General features: G+C 39.4%; 1 long non-coding RNA gene across 1 annotated transcript in view; it reads left to right on the top strand.

The window, feature by feature from the left end:
* The window catches only part of LOC134738143 (uncharacterized), a 203,049-nt gene that overhangs the window by 94,776 nt on the left and 87,729 nt on the right, over positions 1 to 20,544 (top strand). The gene's annotated exons all lie outside the window — the stretch shown is intronic.

Genomic DNA, 20,544 nt, shown 5'->3' with positions numbered 1-20,544 from the left:
AAAGAAAAGAACAGTAATAGGTTTGCCCCAGATTCAGAATCAGAAAACCTAGGTTCTAGTGCTGGGCCTGCTGTTTGGTGGTTATGTAACCTCAGGAAAATCTTGGCTATGCCAATTACTAGCTATGCGATGGTGGGCAAGTTACTTAAGCTTGCTAGAAATTATGTTTTCTCATCTGTAGCATAAGGAAGGTTAATAATATCTACCTCACTGGGTCATTGAGAGAATTAAAAAACAGTGCTGATATAGCACCTAGCACAAGGCCTTGCTCATTACAAGTACTCAATAAATGTTAGCTGTTACTAGGACTACAAATAAATCAGTTATTTTAATCCTTTTTTCTTTATTTTTAGAGTAGTAACAGTAATATACATTGCATGGAGTTATTATAAGACTTAATATGATATGTGAGTTCTTGTATACTAAATGAAACATTAATGTAAGGTATATTTATAATCAATAGATTTTAAGAATTTACTGAAGAGGATAGGTAAGTAAAAGTAAATGAAAAGGCTGGATGAGGTGGCTAACACCTGTAATTCCAGCACTTTAGGAGGCGGAGGCAGGTGGGTCACTTGAGGTCAGGAGTTCAAGACCAGCCTGGCCAACATGGTGAAACCCCGTCTCTACTAAAAATACAAAAATTAGCTGAGTGTGGTGGTGGCGCATGCCTGTAGTCTTAGCTATTTGGGAGGCTGAAGCAGGAGAATCCCTTAAATCCGGGAGGTGGAGGTTCCAGTGAGCTGAGATTGAGCCACTGCACTCCAGCCTGGGTGACAGATTGAGACTCTGTCTCAAAAAAAAAAAAAAAAAAAAGAAAAGAAAAGAAAACCCATAGATAAGATTGCAGGAAAATTGGAAGCTAATTCATAGTGTGGCTTGTACATTATTTGAAGCAGAAGGACAGAATTAAAGCTGCCCAAACCAAATTAAGCCAAAACCAAAACCCAAACAAAATAATGCTCAATTGAACCATTTTAGTTGTTACTGTCCATCTTGAGAATACATTCATTACAGCTTTCTTCTCAGAAGAACCTCTGGACAGTGTTTTTGGTTCTAATATAATTGTAGAAAGAATGTTGTAAATATACAGTGAATATCCCACAGAGCTTCCTATTTTAGTCTCAGAGACCCTTCTCCGCCCCAGGCTGGGTCCTCCTGGTCAGGCTCCGGATGGTCCTGGTAATAGTAATGCCACTATTTCTGTTATGTTGTAAAATAGCAATAAATTTAAAGAGTTAAATTTGAATCCGATGCACTGATTTTTTTTTTTGAGACAGGGTCTTACTCAGTTGCCTCGGCTGGAGTGCAGTGGCTTGATGACAGCTCACTGCAGCCTCCAACTCCTAACCTCAAGGGATCCTCCCACCTCAGGCTCCAGAATAGCTGGGACTACAGGCATGCCACCACAACTGGCTAATTTTTATATATTATTTTTGGTAGAGACTGGGTCTTGCTGTGTTGCTCAGGCTGGTCTTAAGTTCCCAGCTTCAAGCAATTCTCCCACCTTGTTCTCCCAAAAGTGCTGGGATTACAGGCATGAGTCACGGTGTCCTGGCCTAAAGTCTTTCTTTTAAGAAAGAAAGAGAGAGTGAATATTCTCACTTGTGTGCTCAATACTTTGTATAAGAGACCTTACCTGTATGTATGAATATATGTCTTTTCAATGACCTTATCGTGGTTGTTCTGTCTTGAAATTATTTTCCTTTCCTCTGGTCATGCACACAAATCTGTACAGAAATCCAAAAGAATGCTTGTCTGAAGAGAGGTTCATGCAAACTGGTGTAAAGTATCAGGAAGTGGGAACAGGTTTTTGGAATCAATGAGAACATGAATGTGAATTAATTACTATAAATTAGCACAGGCTCATAGACCAGGACTCAAATAAATCAAGCTGATGCAATGAGGAATTTAATAGAATATAAAATATGGTCTGCAATGGTAGTATGTTTGGTATTTGTTTGGCTCCTGATTTTATATCATGATTTTATGATATAAAGGCCTGGAAGGGCTGGGTAAAAAGTTTTGAACTTGTGTGAATTTTTGCTGAGTTGAAGTTTCTGGACTAATTCATAATGGCTTCTACTAGAACATTCTTTCTGGAGTATAATGATGTTTGCAGATAAATACTGCTTCTCCTTACATTTGCGAATGCTAGTAAGCCTGACAAGTGAGTCCCTTATTTAGGTGCCTATCATAGTATACCAAATGTCATTCTAGAAACCCTGGGTACTCTATAAAAGCCTTATGTCCCTCAAAATGTCAGGAGATTCTGTGTGGGATTAATTGAATTAAGCATGAGGCTAAAGACAGCTATTTGATACTAAAATTGAAATAAATATTAAGGACTATTTTTCTCCTTTATTAATCTTCAACATAATGTTCCCTGCATTCTCAGGGAAGCCAAACACATCCCTCACAGGGTCAGGTGCTATTTTATAAGGTAAGAGTAGAGGGAAAATATGTATAGATTGAGGCCTGGAGTCATGAAAATAAAATTGCAATGTGAGGCAGAGGTAGTGAACCTTTATTTCCCTCTGCGTTTTGTCAGCAACAAGTTGTCAAGGGGCGCTTTCAAGACACATTAGTTTGAGAAAGAAAAAATCAGACAAAAAGATCTAGTGTCAGATATAAATTAAAAGCTGTTTCTATAAGTTTTAAGTGTCTTTCTCTCTCTTATAAGGAAGATTGTAGATTATTATTTTTTAACTCAAATCTGAAGTTTGGCATTTGTGTCTCTGAAATCCCAGATCATTTATTATAACTTTTCTTTTTTGAGGTATTAGAATAAAGCTCTGAAGGACAGTGATAATGCAGGTGCTGTCTAAGTCTCTGGGGACTGGGAATAGTATGAAGTGATTTAGGGGCAACCAGACAATGCTTCATTACCTGAGAAACTGACCCTTCTCTGATCTGCTGTAAATGAGATCCGAAAACTTTCTCCATCCTATTATCTTGTCAATTCCTAGCATCAGTTTCTAACAAGAGAGATGAAATGCAATATAGCTTTAGTTGGGAAAAAAGAGTACTTAGGATTTAGTGGACTATAACTTGGCTGCAAATCCAAATGGGTAATATTTAGCTTGTAATATGATTTTCTTCATGCAGATTGCAGTGTTTAGATTTTGTAATGAAACCCGTGTTTCTTTGTATCAGTGATTCTCAAATGGAAAACATTGGAGAAATGCAAGATGGACTTAAAAGGGGTATCTCTGGCACACCTATGTATGAACATCGACCTTTTCCAGTGTGAAAATTGAATATTTTCTTTCATGGAAATTAATCTTATTTTGTCACTTGCATCTATTTACTGTACTGTGCTGTTTGGAAGCTTGTGCTATCAAACTTCTCCTTCTCCTTGTCATAAAATTTATCTATTCATTCAAAGAAGCAGCTTTTTTTCCTTTTTTGTGTGTGTGTGGATGGTTGGGTGAGATAGTTCTATTTAGAAAGAATGAAAAAGAAAAAGAAAAGATTTCATATATACTTATCACATACTGATTTTGTTAGACTTTTGGTTGTGAAGAATTCAGCCTGAATGAAACTGGGATCAATTATAGGAACTATGTATTGGTGAAGAGGAACTAAAACAGCTCAAATTTCCAGCTTCTTTCGCCATCTTTTTCAGGGTCTCTCCCATAGCATCTCTGAATTGGTTCTGTGTCTGAGCCATTCTTTCTCTGCCAATTTCCCTTGCTTATTCAGATCTTTAATTTCTATATAGTTCTGGCTGCCATAGAGCTCATTGACGTTGTCCTGCCTGACTGCTTTTAGCTTCAGCTCTTACAAATTGCTCCATCTCGTTGTGTTTCTGCATTCTTCAGATTCCTGAGAATAAGAATCTTATTGTCTTAGCCCACCTTTGTATTCCATATCATGCCATAAGTCATTGGCCTTCCAGTTCATGGTATGGTAGACTGCAAAGAGTCATAATTCCCCATCCCTCCCTGTAGCCACACCTTTGCAGTGTAGCTCTGCAGCTCCTGTCACCAAGAAATGGAGTCTATTTCTCTATCCTTGAATCTGGGTCAGCCTAATGACTCGCTTTGGCCAATATAATGGAGCAGAGGTGATGTGAAGTTGTTGCTTGGTCCTCTGGAGGCTTTGAGCACTTGGAAACAGGCTATGTGAATATGCTTGGGCTAGGCTTCTTGGAGAGACCAGATGAACAGAGATAAGCAGTCCCTGCTGAGTCATCTTAGACTAGGCAGCCCCCAGACACCTGGCAGCTGACTGCAAAATACATGAGTGAGCCCAACCAAGATCAGCTAACCCTGGTCCAGATCAGTTAGGTCAACCCGTTAGTCCAGCACAAATAATTACTGCCCCATATAATCATGAGCTAAATTAATGGCTGTTGTTTAAAACCACTAAGTAGAACAGGTGCTAATCTACTACTTTTGGTCAAATCAGCCATGCTAAGTATTTTGCTGGCATTATGGTACAAAATATGGTTGCCTGCCTTTCTCAGTGGCTATGGGCAAGGCCATTTTATTTAGAAATCCATGTTTGCTTTTGTTTATTCAACAAATACTGAGTGCCTAAAAAGTGTCAGGAACTAGGCAACAGAAATCAAGGGTGATCAAAAATATACATTGTCCTTGCTGTCAAGGAGTTAATAGTGTTAAATTTGATACTAAATGGAATTTTTGCTTAGCACAGGAGGTAGACGTTAATCACACAACGACTCCAAAAAGTATTTAATTACAAACCGAGTTGTGCTTTTAAGTGAAGACATATATTTTTATTAGAGCAACAGCAAAGACCTAGATTGTGTCTTGAAGGCTTACTGAGTATGTGGTGCTTAAGCCAAGATCCCAAAATGAGAAGGGTTAATTAGGGAAGTAAGTTTGGAGAGGGGATTGTGGATGAAAGACTGTAGACCTGTGAGAAAATGTCTATTGTTTAAGCCAACCAGACTACGATATTTTGTTACAATAGCCTCAGCAAACAAATACAGCCCCCAAACAGTCACAGTAGATGAACATGAACAATGGATGGGAGGAAGTCATGGTGAGCGATGGAGATGTTTGATTTGATTGTAGAAGTAGTGCAGTTTCTGTGATGACAACATACAAGGCATGACTTTGGGGAGGATTGGTTTCATTAATATCCTTAATTTTAGTAGAATAAAATATCTGGTTATTATTAAAGGCTTTTCCCCTCTAGTTCTACGTTTTTATGTCTTGGCTACATTTTTCTTGGACTTTGTGGTCTGAGGCAGTAGTTCCCAAACCTGGCTATCCATTATAATCATTTAAACAAAGGTAAATTTCTCGTGTCCCAGCTCTGGAGAATCTGATTCATTAAATCTCTGTTTGAGTACAAGAACCTGTATATTTAATTGCTATATATGAGACCATGGGTCCACAGTGGTTTTTTATTTACACTGTGGAATTAGGTGTTATGTGAGTATAGATTTATTGAGGGTGACTTTGCTCAGAAATTCCAGGCATGCTTCAATCTTTAGATCATCTACAGTATGCCTCTTAACCACGTCTCCAATCTTGGCTCACATTTCCCTCATGAGACAATCATAGTTAATACTTACTGAGAACCCATTTTATTCAAGGCATTTTGCTAAGTGATCTGGTTTAATATTCGTTATACTTTGATGAAAGCATAGAGAAGAATTCTGAGGCTCAGTAAGGTTAGAAATCACCTAAGATGGCAGAGATTGAGCTAAACTCAAACCAATGAGACCATGCCCTGAAACATCATTGTATGAAATCTCAGCTCTAAATGCACTGGTATAACTGTTTTCATTTCTGGACATGCCACGTGAAATTTTTACTTTGCTCATACTATTCATGCAGTTTGGAATTCATTCCCCAATTTTTTCCATTTATTTAAGTGTTAACCACCAAAGACCACCTCTTTCACAAAGTACTTCAACCATCACAGATAAGAATGATTTTTATTTATTTATTTATTCATTTTTAATGAAGAAAAGAGGTTTATTTAGCTCATAATTCTGCTAGCTGAGAAGTTTAAGGGCATGGCACTGGCTTCTGGTGAGGGCTTTTGTGCCATGTCACAACAGGGCGGAGAAGGTCAAAGGGAAGTGGACACGATTGAAGAGGGGGAAAGCTGAGGAGTCTCCTGGCTTTGTAGCAACTCACTCTGATGGGAACTAATCCATTCCTATGGGAACTAATCCAGTCTCAGAGAGCCAGAACTCACTAACCTGAGAGCAGCACCAAGCCATTCCTGAGGGATCTGGAGCCCAAACACCTCCCACAAAGCCCCCCACCTCCCAAATGCTACCACACTGGGGATCCAATTTCAACATGGGCTTTTGTGGGGATAAACAAACTATATCCAGACTGTGGCACCAGCCACCCCTGCCCAACCCAGCTTGTAGGTGGCATGAGGACAGGGGATCTTTGGAGTCTGTGGTCTTTCACCCTGTGAGTTTCCAGATAAACATTATTCTTCATGTATACCTCATGGCCCCAGTAATGGGTGGATCTATGACCCTTTTCCACGAATGACTCACAGAGAGAGGTTCATGAACTTACCCAAGGTCTCACAGCTAGCAAATGGGATTTGAATGTAGGTTCCAAATGTCAAGTTTCCTCATTATTTTATTTTATTTTATTTTTAAGATGGAGTCTCGCTCTGTTGCCAGGCTGGAGTGCAGTGGCACAGTCTCGGCTCACTACAACCTCAGCTCGCTGCAACCTCTGCTTCCCAGGTTCAAGCGATTCTCCTGCCTCAGCCTCCTGAGTAGCTGGGACTACAGGCATGCACCACCATGCCCAGCTAATACATATTTTTTTATTATACTTTAAGTTCTGAGATACATGTGCAGAACATGCAGGTTTGTTACATAGGTATACACTTGCCCTGGTGGTTTGCTGCACCCATCAACCTGTCACCTACATTAGGTATTTCTGCTAATGTGATCCCTCCCCTAGGCCCCCAGCCCCCGATAGGCTCTGGTATGTGATGTTCTCCTCCTTGTGTCCGTGTGTTCTCATTGTTCAGCTCCCATTTATGAGTGAGAACATGCGGCATTTGGTTTTCTGATCTTGTGAGAGTTTGCTGAGAATGATGGTTTCCAGCTTCATCCATGTTCCTGTAAAGGACATGAACTCATCCTTTTTTATGGCTACATAGTATTTCATGGTGTATATGTGCCACATTTTCTTAATCCAGTCTATCATTGATGGGCATTTCAGTTGGTCCCAAGTGTTTGCTGTTGTGAATAGTGCCACAATCAACATATGTGTGCATATGTTTTTATCATAGAACAACTTACAATCCTTTGGGATTCTGCCCAGTAATGAGATTGCTGGGTCAAATGGTATTTTCAGTTCTAGATCCTTGAAGAATGGCTGCACTGTCTTCCACAATGGTTGAACTAGTTTACACTCCCGCTACAGTGGAAAAGCATTTCTATTTTTCCACAGCCTCTCCAAAATCTGTTGTTTCCTGACTTTTTAATGATTGCCATTCTAACTGGCGTGAGATGGTATCTCATTGTGATTGTGATTTGCATTTCTCTAAAGACCAGTGATGATGAGCTTTTTTTTCGTATGTCTGTTGGCTGCATAAATGTCTTCTTTTGAGAAGTGTCTGTTCATATCCTTTGCCCATTTTTTGATGGGGTTGATTGTTTTTTCTTGTAAATTTGTTTAAGTTCCTTGTAGATTCTGGATATTAGCCCTTTGTCTGATGGATAGATTGCAAAAATTTTCTCCCATTCTGTAGGTTGCCTGTTCACTCTGATGATTTTTGTAAAAGGTGTAAGGAAGGGGTCCAGTTTCAGTTTTCTGCATATGGCTAGCCAGTTTTCCCAACACCATTTATTAAATAAGGAATATTTTCTCCATTACCTGTTCATGTCAGGTTTGTCAAAGATCAGATGGTTGTAGCTGTCTGGTGTTATTTCTGAGGCCTCCATTCTGTTCCATTGGTCTATATATCTGTTTTGGTACCAGTACCATGCTGTTTTGGTTACTGTAGCCTTGTAGTATAGTTTGAAGTCAGGTAGCATGATGCCTCCAGCTTTGTTCTTCTTGCCCAGGATTGTCTTGAATATGCAGGCTGTTTTTTTTTTTTCTTTTTTTGGCTCCATATGAAATTTAAAGTAGTTTTTTCCAGTTCTGTGAAGAAAGTCAGTGGTAGCTTGATGGGGATAGCATTGAATCTGTAAATTACTTTGGGCAGTATGGCCATTTCACGATACTGATTCTTCCTATCCATGAGCATGGGATGTTTTTACATTTGTTTGTGTCCTCTCTTATTTTCTTGAGCAGTGGTTTGTAGTTGTCCTTGAAGAGGTCCTTTACATCCCTTGTAAGTTGTATTCCCAGGTATTTTATTCCCTTAGTAGCAATTATGAATGGGAGTTCACTCATGATGTGGCTCTCTGTTTGTCTGTTATTGGTGTATAAGAATGCTTGTGAGTTTTGGCCGGGCATGGTGGCTCACGCCTGTAATCCCAGCACTTTGGGAGGCCAAGGCGGGTGGATCACAAGGTCGGGAGTTCGAGACCATCCTGGCTAACACGGTGAAACCCCGTCTCTACTAAAAATACAAAAAATTAGCTGGGCGTGGTGGTGGGCTTTTGTGGTCCCAGCTACTTGGGAGGCTGAGGCAGGAGAATGGCGTGAACCCAGGATGCGGAGCTTGCAGTGAGCCGAGATGGCACCACTGTACTCCAGCCTGGGTGACAGAGCGAGACTCCGTCTCAAAAAAAAAAAAAAAAAAAAAAGAATGCTTGTGAGTTTTGCACATTGATTTTTTATCTTGAGACTTTGCTGAAGTTGCTTATCAGTTTAAGGAGGTCTCAGGCTGAGACGATGGGGTTTTCTAAATACACAATCATGTCATCTGCAAACACAGACAATTTGACTTCCTCACTTCCTATTTGAATACCCTTTATTTCTTTCTCTTGCCTGATTGTCCTGGCCAGAACTTCCAATACTATGTTGAATAGGAGTGATGAGAGAGGGCATCCTTGTCTTGTGCCAGTTTTCAAAAGGAATGCTTCAGTTTTTGCACATTCAGAATGATATTGTCCTTGGGTTTGTCATAAATAGCTTATTATTTTGAGAAGTGTTCCATCGATGCCCAATTTATGAGAGTTTTTAGCATGAAAGGGTGTTGAATTTTATCGAAGGCCTTTTCTGGATCTATTGAGATAATTGTGGTTTTTGTTGTTGGTTCTGTTTATGTGATGGATTACGTTTATTGATTTGCATATGTTGAACCAGCCTTGCATCCCAGGGGTGAAGCCCACTTGATCATGGTGGATAAGCTTTATGATGTGCTGCTGGATTCAGTTTACCAGTATTTTATTGAGGATTTTCGCATCGATGTTCATCAGGGATATTGACCTGAAATTTTCTTTTTTTGTTGTGTCTCTGCCAGATTTTGGTATCAGGATGATGCTGGCCTCATAGAATGAGTTAGGGGGGATTCCCTCCTTTTCTATTGATTGGAATAGTTTCAGAAGGAATGGTACCAGCTCCTCCTTATACCTCTGGTAGAATTTGGCTGTGAATCCCTCTGGTCCTGGACTTCTTTTGGTTGGTAGGCTATTAATTATTGCCTCAATTTCAGAGCCTGTTATTGATCTATTCAGGGATTCTACTTCTTCCTGGCTTAGACTTGGGAGGGTGTATGTATCCAGGAATTTATCCATTTCTTCTAGATTTTCTAGTTTATTTGTGTAGAGGTGTTTATAGTATTCTCTGATGGTAGTTTGTATTTCTGTGGGATCAGTGGTGATATCCCATATATCATTTTTTATTGTGTCTATTTGAATCTTCTCTCTTTTCTTCTTTATTAGTCTTGCTAGAGGTCTATCTATTTTGATCTTTTCAAAAAACCAGCTCCTGGATTCACTGATTTTTTGAAGGGATTTTCGTGTCTCTATCTCCTTCCATTCTGCTCTGATCTTAGTTATTTCATATCTTCTGCTAGCATTTGAATTTGTTTGCTGTTGCTTCTCTAGTTCTTTTAATTGTGATGTTAGGGTGTCAATTTTAGATCTTTCCTGCTTTCTCTTGTGGTTATTTAGTGCTATAAATTTCACTCTACACACTGCTTTAAATGTGTCCCAGAGAGTCTGGTATGTTGTGTCTTCATTCTCATTGGTTTCTAAGAACATCTTTATTTCTGCCTTCATTCTGTTATTTACCCAGTAGTCATTCAGGAGCAGGTTGTTCAGTTTCCATGTAGTTGAGCAGCTTTGAGTGAGTTTCTTAATCCTGAGTTCTAGTTTGATTGCGCTGTGGTCTGAGAGACACTTTCTTATAATTTCTATTCTTTTACATTTGCTGAGGAGTGTTTTACTTCCAATTATGTGGTCAATTTTAGAATAAGTGCTATGAGGTGCTGAGAAGAATGTATATTCTGTTGATTTGGGGTGAAGAGTTCTGCAGAAGTCTATTAGGTCCTCTTGGTCCAGAGCTGAGTTCAAGTCCTGAATATCCTTGTTAATTTTCTGCCTTGTTGATTTGTCTAATATTGACAGTGGGGTGTTAAAGTCTCCCACTCTTATTGTGTGGGAGTCTAAGTCTCTTTATAGGTCTCTAAGAACTTGCTTTATGAATCTGGGTGTTCCTGTGTTGAGTGCACATATATTTAGGATAGTTAGCTCTTCTTGCTTCATTGTTCCCTTTACCATTATGTAATGCCCTTCTTAGTCTCTTTTGATATTTGTTGGTTTAAAGTCTGTTTTATCAGAGATTAGAATTGCAACTCATGCTTTTTTTTTTGCTTTCCATTTGCCTGGTGAATATTCCTCCATCCCTTTATTTTGAGCCTATTTGTGTCTTTGCATGTGAGATGGGTCTCCTGAATACAGCACACTGATGGGTGTTGCCTCTTTATCCAGTTGGCCAGTCTGTGTCTTTTTTTTTTTTCAGCATTAAATTATTTCTTTATTATTATTATTATTATTATACTTTAGGTTTTATGGTACATGTGCGCAATGTGCAGGTAAGTTACATATGTATACATGTGCCATGCTGATACGCTGCACCCACTAACTCGTCATCTAGCATTAGGTGTATGTCCCAGTGCTATCCCTCCCCCCTCCCCCCACCCCACAACAGTCTCCGAAGTGTGATGTTCCCCTTCCTGTGTCCATGTGTTCTCATTGTTCAATTCCCACCTATGAGTGAGAATATGCGGTGTTTGGTTTTTTGTTCTTGTGATAGTTTACTGAGAATGATGATTTCCAGTTTCATCCATGTCCCTACAAAGGACATGAACTCATCATTTTTTATGGCTGCATAGTATTCCATGGTGTATATGTGCCACATTTTCTTAATCCAGTCTATCATTGTTGGACATTTGGGTTGGTTCCAAGTCTTTGCTATTGTGAATAATGCCGCAATAAACATACGTGTGCATGTGTCTTTATAGCAGCATGATTTATAGTCCTTTGGGTATATACCCAGTAATGGGATGGCTGGGTCGAATGGAATTTCTAGTTCTAGATCCCTGAGGAATCGCCACACTGACTTCCACAAGGGTTGAACTAGTTTACAGTCCCACCAACAGTGTAAAAGTGTTCCTATTTCTCCAGTTGGCCAGTCTGTGTCTTTTAATTGGGGCATTTAGCCCGTTTACATTTAAGGTTAATATTGTTATGTGTGAAGTTGATCCTGTCATTATGCTGCTAGCTGGTTGTTTTGCCCGTTAGTTAATGCAGTTTCATCATAGTGTTGATGTTCTTTACAATTTGGTATGTTTTTGCAGTGGCTGATACTGGTTGTTCCTTTCCATGTTTAGTGCTTCCTTCAGGAGCTCTTGTAAGGCAGATCTGGTGGTGACAAAATCCCTCAGCATTTGCTTGTCTGTAAAGGATTTTATTTCTTATTTGCTTATGAAGCTTAGTTTGGCTGGATATGAAATTCTGGGTTGAAAATTCTTTTCTTTAAGAATGTTGAATTTTGGCCCCCACTCCCTTCTGGCTTGTAGGGTTTCTACAGAGAGAGCCACTGTCAGTCTGATGGGCTTCCCTTTGTGGGTAATCCGACCTTTCTCTCTGGCTGCCCTTAACATTTTTTCCTACCTTTCAACCTTGGTGAATCTGACGATTATATGTCTTGGGGTTGCTCTTCTCGAGGAATGTCTTTGTGGTGTTCTCTGTATTTCCTGAATTTGAAAGTTGGCCTCTCTTGCTAGGTTGGGGAAGTTCTCCTGGATAATATCCTGAAGAGTGTTTTCCAACTTGGTTTCATTCTCCCTGTCACTTTCAGGTACGCCAGTCAAACATAGATTTGGTCTTTTCACGTAGTCCCATATTTCTTGGAGGCTTTGTTCATTCCTTTTTATTCTTTTTTCTCTAATCTTGTCTTCTGTCTTTATTTCATTAAGTTGATCTTCAATCACTGATATCCTTTCTTCCGCTTGATCGATTCGGCTATTGGAACTTGTGTATGCTTCACGAAGTTCTCGTGCTGTGTTTTTCAGCACCATCAGGTCATTTATGTTCTTCTCTACATGGATTATTCTAGTTAGCAATTCGATTAACATTTTTTCAAGGTTCTTAGCTTCCTTGCATTGGGTTAGATCATGCTCCTTTAGCTGGGAGAAGTTTGTTATTTCCCACCTTCTGAAGCCTACTTTTGTCAGTTCATCAAACTCATTCTCTGTCCAGTTTTGTTCCCTTGCTGGCAAGGAGTTGTGATCTTTTGGAGGAGGAGAGATATTTGGGTTTTTGGAATTTTCAGCCTTTTTGTGCTGGTTTTCCCCCATCTTTGTGGATTTATCTACCTTTGGTCTTTGATGTTGGTGATCTTCGGATGGGGTCTTTGAGTGGACAAGCTAATCCTTTCTGTTTGTTTGTTTTCCTTCTAGCAGTCAGGCCCCTCTGCTGCCAGTGTGCTGGAGTTTGCTGGAGGTCCACTCCCGACCCTGTTTGCCTGGGTATCACCAGCAGAGGCTGCAGAGCAGCAAAGATTGCAGACTATTCTTTCCTCTGGAAGCTTTGACCCAGGGGGACATCTGTCAGATGGCAGTCAGATCTCTCCTGTGTGAGGCGTCTGTTGGCCCCAACTGGGATGTGTCTTCCAGTCAGTATACATGGGGATCAGGGACCCACTTGAGGAGGCAGACTGTCCATTAGCAGAGTTCGAATGCTGTGATGAGAGATCCGCTGCTCTCCTCAGAGAATAATGATCTTTAATAATTACTGTATATGCCATGAATTAGAGCTTTCTGGGAAGCAATATCATCTTTTCAGATTCAAAAGTAAGCTTTTGAATTCTTTTTTGAATCTGAAAACCTAGTCAGCTTTTTGTATAGAGTTTCTCTGGAAATGTTAAATGTGAATAGTGAGTGATAAGAATTATAAGAATGAAAACTTATTACAGAATGTAAAATCTGGGGTGTCTGGCCAGTTATTCATTTTCACTCTCTTATTTTGTTTTGTTTTTTTTTGGTGTGTGTAAACATCACATAAATTCTACAGAATCAACAACAATATCATATGAAGATCTTAAATTATTAGGACATATTTAAATAAATGTTAAAAAATTATTTTAGCTAACATTTCCCTCACATTACCTTCCAGTCTTTAAGTGTATGCTTAGACTGTAAACAATAAAACTCAAGAAGTCCCATGTTTGTTTAATGAAAATATCAATACAGATGAAGTGTTCATGATATTTCCAAAAATTAATTTAAAATCCATTGTGTATTAAGGAAAAGTAGTTCATGTCTTTTATTTTGTGTCAAAAATGTCACTAAATTTGTGACCTCTGTTGTGGAAATCTCCTGAAATTTACTTAGCAAACCACAGTTTTACTTCCAAGGTTATATTGATTTCATAGCATTTTGTAGTTGGCACATCTTGACATGAACCATAAAGGGTATTTTGAATTCTCAGTGCATTTTAGTAGATCTTTAAATCAATTACTACTAATATGATGAGAAATTCAGAGTTTTCAACCACAAGTACTATATTCAGAACTTCAGCTTGACAGCGTGTGAGATTAGAAAATAGATGAATTGAATTGAACCCAAGTTTTCTGACTCCTAATCAGGTTTCATTCCAGCAAACAGTCTGCTTAATAGATGATAATTTACTTTGATCCCCATAAATTAAGTGAATTGGAGATTATAACAGTAGCACTTTAGCTCATATTTGCATGCTTATGTTAGAAGGAAATTTGAGATGAGAAGGAGGGTTGCTGTGGTTAGTGTAAGGGCGTCTTAATGGGAGATAAGATTCAGAAAAGTTTGAGAGAATTTTGATTGTTTACACATTAATGCAAATTTGTATATGGGTCCACGTCCATTTTTATTTTTTATCTTTTTGCCTAGCAAATTGTTTTTCTTGTTCTTCCTCTCTATTATTTCTTGCTCTGTTCTTCCTTCTCGATTTTCTCCTTCCGTCTTTATCCTATTACTTACAAACTGAAGCATTTTTTGCTTGTTGAATTTAATGGATATACTGCCTCACTTGAATTATAGTTAAACAGCAAATTCATGAAGACCTATTTGCCTCTCTCAAAAGAGAAATGTAATTTCTATTTTTAAAAGACTGTGTAGTTCAGTGGATTTTTGTATATTCAGAGTTGTGCAACCATTACCATTATTTAATTGCTGAACATTTTCATAACCTTAAAAAGAAACTCTATCTGATATTATCCAGCAATTCCACTTCAGGTCATATCCAAATGAACTGAAAGCAGGGTCTTGAAGAAATATATGTGTACCCATATTCACAGTAGCATTATTCACAAGAGCCGAAAGGTAGAAGCAACCCAAGTCTCCATCGTTAGATGAATGGATAAGCTAAAGGTGGTATATGATACAATAAAATATTATTCCGCCTTAGAAAGGAAGGAATTTCTGACATATGCTAAAACACGGATGAACTTTGAGGAAATTATGCTAAATGAAATAAGCCATCTCACAAAAAAATGCACTATGATCTCACTTATATGAGATAGCTAGAGTAGTTAAATTCATAGGGACAAAAAGTTGAATGGTGGTTGCCAGGGGCCGAGCTGGTGGGAGGTGGAAGTTGGAAGTTAGCATTAAATGGGAACAGAGTTTTCGTTTTTCAAGACCAAATGAGTTCTGGAGGTGGATGTTGATGATGGTTGCACAATAATGTGAGTATATTTAATACCATTGAACTATAGACTTTAAAATGGTTAAGATGGTACATTTTATATACTTGTATTTTTTTACAATTAAAAAAAAAAGAACCTTTGTCTATACACATTAGCATCATTTTCCATTGTCTCTTTCTCCAGCCTCCAGCAACCACTAATCTACTTTCTATCTCTACATGTTTGCCTATTCTGGACACTTCATATAAATGGAATCATTCACTATGTGGCCATTTATGCTTGGCTTCTTTCACTGAGCATGTTTTCAAGATTCATTCATGTTGTACCATGAATCAATATTTTATTCCTCTTTTTTTTTTTTTTTTTTGAGGAAGGGCATTTGGCCCTACCCTCCAGCCCCCAGTACTTCATTCCTTTTTATGACTAAATAATTTATTTTATATGAATGTGCCATATTTTGTTTATCCATTTATCAGTTGATGAATACTTAAGTTGTTTCTAATTTTTCTTGATTGTGGATAATGCTGATATGAACATCTGTGTACAAGTCTTTGTGTGGGTGTTTTCATTTCTACCGTGTGTGAAGTATATCTTATGGTTTTTATTTGCATTTCCGTAATGACTAATGATCTTGAACATCTTGTAATTTGCTTCTTGGTTAGTTGTATAACTTCTTTGGAGAAGTGTTATTCAAATTTTTTGCCCATTTTTTTCTTATTGAGTTGTTAGAGTTCTTTATATATTCTTACCTTCTAGGTGTAAGATTTTATTGGATATATGTATGACTTGCAATATTTTCTCCAATGTTTTCAGTTGTCTTCTCATTTTCTTAATGATTTTGTCATTTGTCATATCTAAGAAACCATTGTCTAACACAAGGTCACAAATATTTACTCCAATGTTTTCATCTAAGACTTATAAAGTATTAGCACTTACATTTAGGTCTACAATTCATTTCGAGTTAATTTTTGTATATGGTGTGAGTTAGGAGTCCAAATTATTACTATTATTATTTTGCATATGCATATCCAATTGTCCAAGCACCATGTATTGAAATGACTATCCTTTTTTCATTGAATTTTTTCGTACCTTTGTTAAAAAACAATTGACCATAGAAGTAAGGGTTTATTTCTGGATTTTCAATTATATTACATTGATCTGTATGTCTGTCCTTATGCCAGTACCACACTTTCTTGGCTACTTTATAGTATGTTTTGAAATCAGAAGTATGAGCCTTATAACTTTATTCTTCTTTTTCAAGATTGTTTATTTTGGGTTCTTTGTATTTCCACATGAATTTTTGGATCACTTTGTTGATATCTGCATGTAAGCCAGCAGGGATTTTGATAAATTGTGTTGACCTTGTAGATTAATTTGGAGAGTGTTGAATTTTTAACAATATGTGTTTCCTGAGTCATAAACATAAATTGTCTTTCCATTTGTTTAAGATTTTAAAAATTTTGTTCAATGCTATTTTGTCTTTTTTGACACACAAGTCTTACGTATTTTTGGTTAAATTTAATACTAAGAATTATGTTCTTTTTGATGCTATTGAGAGTGGAATTATTTCCTTAGTTTCATTTTCAGACTCTTCACTGGCAGTGTATAGAAATGCAATTGATTTTTGTGTGGTTATGTACTGTGACCTTGATGAAGTCATTTATTAATTCTAGTGAATTCATTAGGATTCTTCTTCTTCTTCTTCTTCTTCCTCCCCCTCCTCCCCCTCCTCCCCCTCCCCCTCCTCCCCTCCCCCTCCTCCCCTCCCCCTCCTCCTCCTTCCCCTCCCCCTCCCCCTCCCTCCCCTCCCCCTCCCCCTCCCCCTCCTCCCCCTCCTTCCCCTCCCCCTCCCCCTCCCCCTCCCCCTCCTCCCCCTCCTTCCCCTCCCCCTCCCCCTCCCACCCTCCCCCTCCCCCTCCTCCCCTCCTCCCCCTCCCCCTCCCCCTCCTCCCCCTCCCCCTCCTCCCCCTCCCCCTCCCCCTCCCCTCTCCCTCCCCCCTCCCCCCTCCCCCTCCCCCTCCCCCTCCTCCCCGTCCTCCCCCTCCTTCTCCTCCCCCTCCCCCCTCCCCCCTCCCCCTCCCCGTCCTCCCCCTCCTTCTCCTCCCCCTCCCCCCTCCCCCCTCCCCCTCCCCCTCCTCCCCCTCCTCCCCCTCCTCCTCCTCCCCCTCCTCCCCCTCCCCCTCCCCCTCGTCCCCCTCCTTCTCCTCCCCCTCCTCCTCCTCCCCCTCGTCCCCCCTCCTCCCCCCCTCCCCCTCCTCCTCCTCCCCCTCCTCCTCCTCCCCCTCCTCCTCCTCCCCCTCCCCCTCCTCCCCCCTCCCCCTCCCCCTCCTCCCCCTCCCCCTCCTCCTCTTCCCCCTCCCCCTCCCCCTCCCCCTCCTCCCCCTCCCCCTCCTCCCCCTCCCCCCTCCCCCTCCTCCCCCTCCTCCCCCTCCTCCCCCTCCTCCCCCTCCCCCTCCTCCTTCTCCTCCCCCTCCTCCTTCTCCTCCCCCTCCTCCTTCTCCTCCCCCTCCTCCCTCCTCCTCCCCCTCCTCCTCCTTCCCCCTCCCCCTCCTCCCCATCCTCCCCCTCCCCCTCCTCCTTCTCCTCCCCCTCCTCCTTCTCCTCCCCCTCCTCCTTCTCCTCCCCCTCCTCCTTCTCCTCCCCCTCCTCCCTCCTCCTCCCCCTCCTCCTCCTTCCCCCTCCTCCCCCTCCCCTCCTCCCCCTCCTCCTCCTCCCCCTCTTCCTCCTCCTTCTCCTCCTCTCCTTTCTCTTTTTAGAGATAACATCTTGCTCTGTCATCAAGGCTAGAGTGCAGCAGTGCAATCATAGCTCACTGCAGCACTGAACTCCTGGCTCAAGTGATTTTCCCACCTGAGCCTCCCAAGCAGCTGGAACTATAGGTGTGTGCCATCGTGCCTGTTATTTTTTAAAAAATTTTTAAAGAGATATGGGTCTCACTAAGTTGCCCAGGCTGGTCTTGAACTCCTGGCCTCATGCTATTCTTAAGGGATTACAAGTAGCTGGGATTACAAGCGCATGTACTACACTTGGGCAGGATTTACTATATACAAACCATATTGCCTTTGAATAAAGAGGTTTACTTCTTCCTCTCAAATCTGGATGTCTTTTATTTCTTTTATTTGCTTAATTGCCCTGGCTTCACCTTCTAGTACAATATTGAATAGAAGTGGTGATAGTGGACTTAGCCCCTTTTGTTCAACGAGGAAAACTGAATCAAACAATCAAGAAGTATTTAATACAGACATACTGGGCATTATAATGCAGTGGTTAAGAGAAGGTACTTATTGCTATAATCCTTAGTTATATCATGTATAATATGCGAATTATAATACTATCTAACTCACAGGTTTCAGTGAACTAATATATATAAAGTGTTTAGCAGATTGTCTAATGTTACTCCAGTAACATTAAAGAAATGGAACCCACTATTATTATTATCCTACTATATAACTTCTTAAAACAATCAAAGTATTAACAGCATCATATCTTTCTATATTTTCTAGAATTATCTCCTCTTCAACCCTGTCCTGGGGATTTTTGGTTACTTATTTATATTATTATTAATATTCTTCTTCTTCTTTTGATACCTTACTCTCCACTACCTACCTCAACAATAAATGAATTAAATAGTAAGGTGTTGAATGTCAGTAGCATTGCATACACTTTTACTTAATTTTGTCATTGCTTTAGACAGGTGAGGGTATTAAATATTGGATATTTTCCTGTTTGAGTCACATATTTCACATGGCAAGGATCATAGATATTTTAAGAGAAGCTAAAAGATTAAATATTTTATTTATCCTTGAAGTGCTCTTTCTAGACAATCTTATTCAGTTATGTGACTGCAAGTGCCATGTATTTGTCAAGGTCTCCACGATCTCTATTTCTAGCCATGCTCCCTGCATTTTTTCAGCTCTCCGCATCTGTCCCCTGAATTTACAATTCCTTCATTGAATATCCTAATGTTTTGTCAACTAATGTCCCTAGAATTCTTCTCTTTCAAAATACACTTTTTTTTTTTTTTCCAATTTTGCTTCTGACATCCCCATCTCAAAGGTAGTTAATTCATGTAGCCGTTTAAGTCAGAAAACATGGGATCACTCTCTCCCTCATTATTTATGCTTAGTTACTCACTAACTCATTATTACTTTGAAATCTATACTGTAAATATCTTTTGAATTTGTCCCCACTTTTCCTCCTACACTGCCTTGACAACAACTGCTATTTTTATTTAAGTCTTTATTAGGGCTAGTTTAATTGTTTCCCTAGCTCCAGCATCTTTTCATACAGTCCATTTTCCACACTGGTCATAATGCTCATCTTTCTAACTATGTGACTTATCATGTGCCTTCACTGCTTAGACACTTTGAGTGTCTTCTCCTCACCTGGATAAAGCCCAAATCTCCTCCAAACTTCTTAGCATAGCTACAAGGCCCTACATGATCTGTGCCAGATCTGCTTTTCTAACGTCTTTTCTGCCAACCTCTTGAACAAAGTCTCACCTTTGCCATTACTTTATAAGAAAGGATGAAGTGTTAGATAGTGTTTCACATGTTTTACCTGAATTGCTCATAATTCTTAGAACATGTCATAATTTTTTATGCCTCTGTGTGAGGCATGTTATAGCCTATTGAAGTCTTCCTTGTTTTCTGTGTGTTATTGTGGTGTTCCTCATGCTATGCTTTTAAGACTTCTAATGCTATTCATGTCTCTTATAGCCTATCAGAGTAACTTTTATTTATTTAAAAAAAAATAAGTCTGTCTTACCCTCTAGATTATCAGTGCCTTCAGAACCAGGACTTAACCTTATTTCTGTGTTTTTTTTTAGCCCTGTCACTGTAATGCCTGGAAAACTGACATATTAATAAATATTTGTTGAATGAATGAATAAAGGAATGAACATAAAACACAGGTGCCACCTAGCAATTTATATTCTACTGATTACATCGTGATAATGCTTTTTATGGTTTTAAGTGAAATGTGAACAGGGGGTTTTAAGCTCCAAAAGACTGTTACATGTATTCTTGTGATATTTGACATGTTAATCTTATGAAAATAGAATAATTACAAATGCTATTTCAAAATGGCTTAATTTTGATCAAGGGTCACTGATAAAGGATAAAGTTGGTGAGATTGTGCTGAATAATAATGTGCAAGTAACATTTCTCTGAATGATTAAGCTGTGAATTACAACAAAAAGAAGAAACACTTGATATTATGGGTTTGAGACTCTGCTTATTGGTAGTGCCAGCATGTAAATGTGTCTGTTCAGTGCTGCAGATTACATTTCTCGAGGATTTCACGGCTCTAGGTTGTTCATGCTTACCATTAATAGAAAGTAAATTTCAGGTGAACTTCAAATACTTGATATACACCCAAATTAAGACCTATATGCACATAAACCATGTATCTCTTTAATATTATTGAATAATGTTGCATAAATAAAGGATGCTTCACAAATGTAATAGCTACTTTGTGTGAAACATAAAAGACA

The sequence above is a fragment of the Pongo pygmaeus genome, chromosome 15, assembly GCF_028885625.2.
Source record: "Pongo pygmaeus isolate AG05252 chromosome 15, NHGRI_mPonPyg2-v2.0_pri, whole genome shotgun sequence".
In the NCBI taxonomy this organism is placed as follows: Eukaryota; Metazoa; Chordata; class Mammalia; order Primates; family Hominidae; genus Pongo; species Pongo pygmaeus.
The sequence above is the reverse complement of the archived record's forward strand: the minus strand, read 5'-3'. Positions and strand labels throughout refer to the sequence as shown.